Raw genomic sequence first — 5144 nt, 5'->3', positions numbered from 1 at the left:
CTACCTTAAGAGGACCAGGAAGCAAAAGCAGGGTACAGATAAACAAAAAGGTAAATAGCAAGTGGGCTTGATAGAAATTGACAAAGTAAATCAACTCTTCACCTGGTTTGACTGACTGCTTTCCAAAACCTCTCCATACTGAATGACTGTCTGTCATCTTTTCCATTCCAGGCTATGCTGGTGTTTTGAAATAGGGGCAACCTATTTCAACGTGGCTCACTGCCTCTACCATGTCATCTGGCTTGCATTGCTGAATGGTGCTTAGAGTCCCTGAGAACTCTCCTAAACCTGTTTCCTTTTATAAGGGCAGCTGGCAGTTGTCATCTAACTTTTTGGGTTTTTTTTTTTCATTTTAGCTGTTTGCTAGATGCAGTTTCACCCTTCTAGCCATGCAGGCTTTTGCATTTGGAAATAATAAATGCATAAAATGCATAAAGCTTTTACGTCGAATATGAGAAAATAAACTAAAAAAAGCAGTGGTTTTCGGTCTGTGGTCTGAAGATCTCATGAGCTAGTGCATTCCTTCTAAGGGTCTTCAAAAGGTGAGTAGGGTGAGCATACCTACTACAAGTAGCATTACATTCACTGTGTAGAGTCTGCACTGTTACTGTGAAGTGGAAAAGGTAGGAAAAGATAGAAAATACCTTACAGGATTATTTTCAGATTATTTGGAATTTCATCTTAAAAGCACTTGATGCTGTAGCAAACAGCAGCAGGAGGAGATAAGGACTGTTAAGCTTGAGTATAGTTATATACAAACAAACAAATGCCAGGCCTGCTTGCCTTATTTTTAAGTTTTTGTACATGTTACACATTTGCATAAATAGATAAGGTCACTTTGACTCCTTCCAGGAGCACTTTAAACATAAATACTCATGCCAGGTATGGTCCTTGGAGAATTTTAGATGAGGCAAGGAAACAAAAGCCCAACGTTGAGAATGCCCTTTGGCCTGATGTTTTGGAGCTCCATATTTAGAAATCTTTACCAAAAAAAAAACCAAAAAGGAAATTTTTTTACACCCAATTACAGGAAAAGAGATAAGAAGAAAACTTTCTTTATGTTCCTAGAAAGTATTCTTTCTGCTTTTTTAATGTAGTAAAGCACTAAAAATTGTGCAAGTCTACATCTATAGATGCATATTTATTTATTTAGAACACAGAAGTTGAACTTTCTTAAGAGGAATGATACAGATATTTTGACTGTTTACTGTTTAATAACTTAAAATTGTTCCCAAAGGATCCACTATATAAATTTCAAAGTAAACGGTACTATTGATGGAGAAATGATTGATTCAAATTAGAAAAAACTAAGAATTTTGCAAAGTGTCACACCATTTCCCAAACTGTTTACAATGCAGCTTACTTAATATTGTGTACTGCTGTCCTTATGGTGTATGTTGCTGATGCCATGAGTAACCGCAAATATTCAAAGCTCCTGCTTATAGTCTCAATAGTTAAACACACACTACAATGCAAAACAATGAACGCTAAAAAGGGAAGGAAGGGGGGAAGGCAATAATAATTTGGTCATCAATAAAAATTGATTTTGAGAACTTTTGTTAACCCTTTTATACATTGGGGGCAAATGTAGGGAATTTTGAAGAACAGATACAATAAAAGTGGAAGGCAGTTTTACCAAACTAAGTCCTTGTCTTAAAAATTAATGAGAAGGAAAGAAAAATGATGTCTGGCAGCAAGAGAAAAGGGACATTGCAACAAGAAGTCTGATGATAGCATATGCACAACACATGGTAGAAAAGCAGTTTTCCTTTGCTTATCCAACCCTGCAATCTATCATAGCAGTGTTGACACTGCAGGTTGTACCAAAGGGCACCTGAACATCAAAGAAAGTGTCTTTGCCTTTGAATAACCCTTAACTGGTGTGCACAGGAGGCAGTATTGGCACAAATCTGTCAGCAGAAAATCTTATTGCTTTGCCAACTTAACTAATGGCTTTAACTTCTTAAAAGAACAAAAGAGAAGGAATGATACAAATGCATCTGATTAGGACTGGGGTTTTTAATTAGCAGAAAGTTAAGAGCAGAAATTGATTTCTCTCTCTATTCTTCGTTGCATCAGATAATCCCCTTCCATAATTGTGATTAATTCCTTTTTTTTTTTTTTTTAAAGTTCATCTGATTTATCTCTTGATCTAATGGGTTGTTAGAATTTTCATCTTCTGGCACACAGTAACTGCTCTTATGACCCTTGAACACACTTGCAGAAGTATAAGATGCCGATCCTTTTAAAAAATCAATTGTCTAACTACTTATTTAACATCTTAGTTCATGAAGATTACTGTTTTTTTGATTTCAGCTATTTTTTGGACATAGTAAATAGAACTGAATCCGAAAGATACAAAAGTTACCATGGCTAAGTAACTAAATTCCAGACAAGAAAAGGATTTCAAGGTTTAAAATTGATGATAAATGGAGAGAACCTTGCATCTGATTAAAACCTCTTCGTGGTTTTAAGTTTATTAAAGACTAGGAAATGTTATAGCATATTATTTATTGTTCATTAACTGTTTATGGAGAGTAATGAAATACATAATTATTTATCTTTAAAGAATTTTAGAAGCTGAATTAGCTGATTGGATACCATCTGATTGTGTTTTTTCTCAGTGATACAACCTAGGTATGATATTTCAGTCACTTTTGATTATCTTTGTTATTCACAAGGCCGAGTTTGTAGTGAGAAGCATTTTATCTTTTATTAGACCAACTGATAGTTAGATTAAATGGAGAGATTTTACAGTGTGAAAAAAGGCTTGTGTGTCTAAGCTTATGATTTTTCCTCCCCAATAGCATCAGATACCTTAACAAAAGATACTTTCTCTCTGATCTTGCCTCAGTTACATTTTTAGAGCACTGCAGATACATTTTCACTCATTAATTAGTGAGGCATTATTGGACAGCACTGGATGAAAAGAATCCTGTAAATATGGGAAATGGTATGACTGAAAATAAAAAAACAAAACACTTTTTTCTCCCTATGTCATCTCTCCTTAGCACTCCTTATTTCTTCTTTTCCCATCTAAGAATATACTTTCTTCTTCTGAAGTATTAAAGCGTTATTACTGGCCAGCTGCCACGTTCATTCTTGGTCCCTCTATAACACCCTTCAGACCTCATTTTCCCTGGCTGGAACACTTCAATACAAAAGACAAGTGTCACAGCTCAGTAGGGACTAACTGGTCTTCACTTTTATGCTCACTGTCAGTAAATACTCCATTATATCTCTCCATTCTGACTCTCATATTGCTGCGTGACTCATTCCTTGCCATGTAGACTTGATAGTATACATAAGGGGCTGTGAAATGGGGCAGTGCATGAATTCATGACACAGGTTGGCAGGCAGATACGCAATGAGAGCAATGAGCCAGGTTTTGAGTGCAAGCACAAATTCAGGGAAGCTGAACACCAGGTTCATCCATCGCAGCAGAAAGCACAGAACAGAAAACAGAGGCAGAGAGCCCAGCTAAGACTTTGAGTGGCATTTTCAGAGCTGATTTTTTGTGATCCATGCCAGCACATGGATGTCACTAACATAAACTTCCTTTAATTCATTAAGCAAATTCTTTCTAGAGAGTCCTTTTTACAAATCCACCCCCATTTCATCTACGACTCCCTTCATCACTCTATCATCCTTGGCCCTGAATTATCATCATTGCTCCTCATCCTCCCTAGTTCCTTACTTCTCTTAGATTCTAGTTCTTTTCTCAGGCCCATTTTCCCTGCTTGTATCTGTTAGTAATCATCCTGGTATCTGCACTGCAAACATAGCCGAGTATCCAGCGTTTTCTGAGGGACTTCTACCTTTGTTTTGAGAAAGAGATGATGAACAATTTCGGCAAGACAATTTTGGCATTACTTCTGTTCCTGCTACTAGTTGCCAGCTGACATTCTGCTTTCCCCCTTCTTTTACACACAGTCAAGAGCAGCAGTAAGCTGCAGCTCAGGTTTTATGGGCACTCACATATGACACACAGCTTCAGGGCCCAGAATCAGCGATAGAACTATTTTTTTTTAAGCTTTTTTGTAAATCATCTTGGCAATTTTCTTAAAATGCAGGGTCCTGAGTTCATGCAATTAAGTGGCGATATCGTTGCTTATTTTTTTTCAAAAAGAGTGTTTCCAGTACATAGAGAAAACGTGAGCCAATTGCGATATAAGGACAAAATAGAAAGCAAAATTATTTCAAATTTGTATTTCTTTTTAAAGCCAATATCAGGAGCTCAGGGAGAAACACTGACTGATCACTTTAAAACACTTGCCTTGGCAATGGTGGGTTAGGCTGTTAGGCCTTTGGTCGGGAGACTGAGCCAGAGAGAAGGGATGCAATACTGTATTGGATTCAGCTGAAACCCATGTCTAGCAGGACACACACCTATCATTTCTTCTCCCCAGCGCACAGATTCCCACACCTACTTATTGTTGTCCAAGAAGCATGACTCGGTGAGCTGAGATAACCCTCTTTGCTGGTTACCACAACCGAACCCTTCAGGCCCAGTTCACCCAGCTTCTCCAGCCCAGCACCCACGCAGCCCAAAGCCCAGCTGGGACACAGCTCCCGGGCCAGGGTGCCATGCCGTGTGCCAAGGCCAGAGGGAAGGCGGCTGGAGTCCCAAGTGACTTGCACACTCAGATTGTCCCTCTATAAGGAGAAAGGATGCCTGTGTAACCCAGCAAGTGTGAGGGAATATCCTTGTGAGGTGACAGTTGTGAAGCTTTTACACGGAAAAGTCAAGGACACCACAGCAGAAACCCTGAGTGTGGGAGAAAGTGTCACGTCCACGGAACTTTAGCCCCCGCTTGGCCCTCAAGGAAGACAAGGTGGAGACAGGAGCCGGTGCGCGGGGCCTGCGGACTTGCAGTCGGTCAGGTCTGGTTCCTGCCTCTGCCTGGGACGTTCCTTCCCTCGGCTTCATTCCAGGGATGCATTTCCCGGAGGGCTCTCGGAGGGCGGCGAGGCCAGGCTAACGGCAGGGACCCCGGGCTATTTGCAGCCACAGAAGGGAACGTTCTGCGTATTTCCACGTGTGGGGGCAGTTAAACGGCGCCCTGTACCCGCCGCACGGTGCCGCCCCGCCGGCAGCACCCGTCTCCCTCCGGGCGCCTCAGGGCTCGCCCGCCCCCGCCCGC

This window comes from Falco punctatus (assembly GCF_963210335.1).
Source record: "Falco punctatus genome assembly, chromosome: 6".
Lineage (NCBI taxonomy): Eukaryota > Metazoa > Chordata > Aves > Falconiformes > Falconidae > Falco > Falco punctatus.
Note: the sequence above shows the minus strand (reverse complement) of the source record.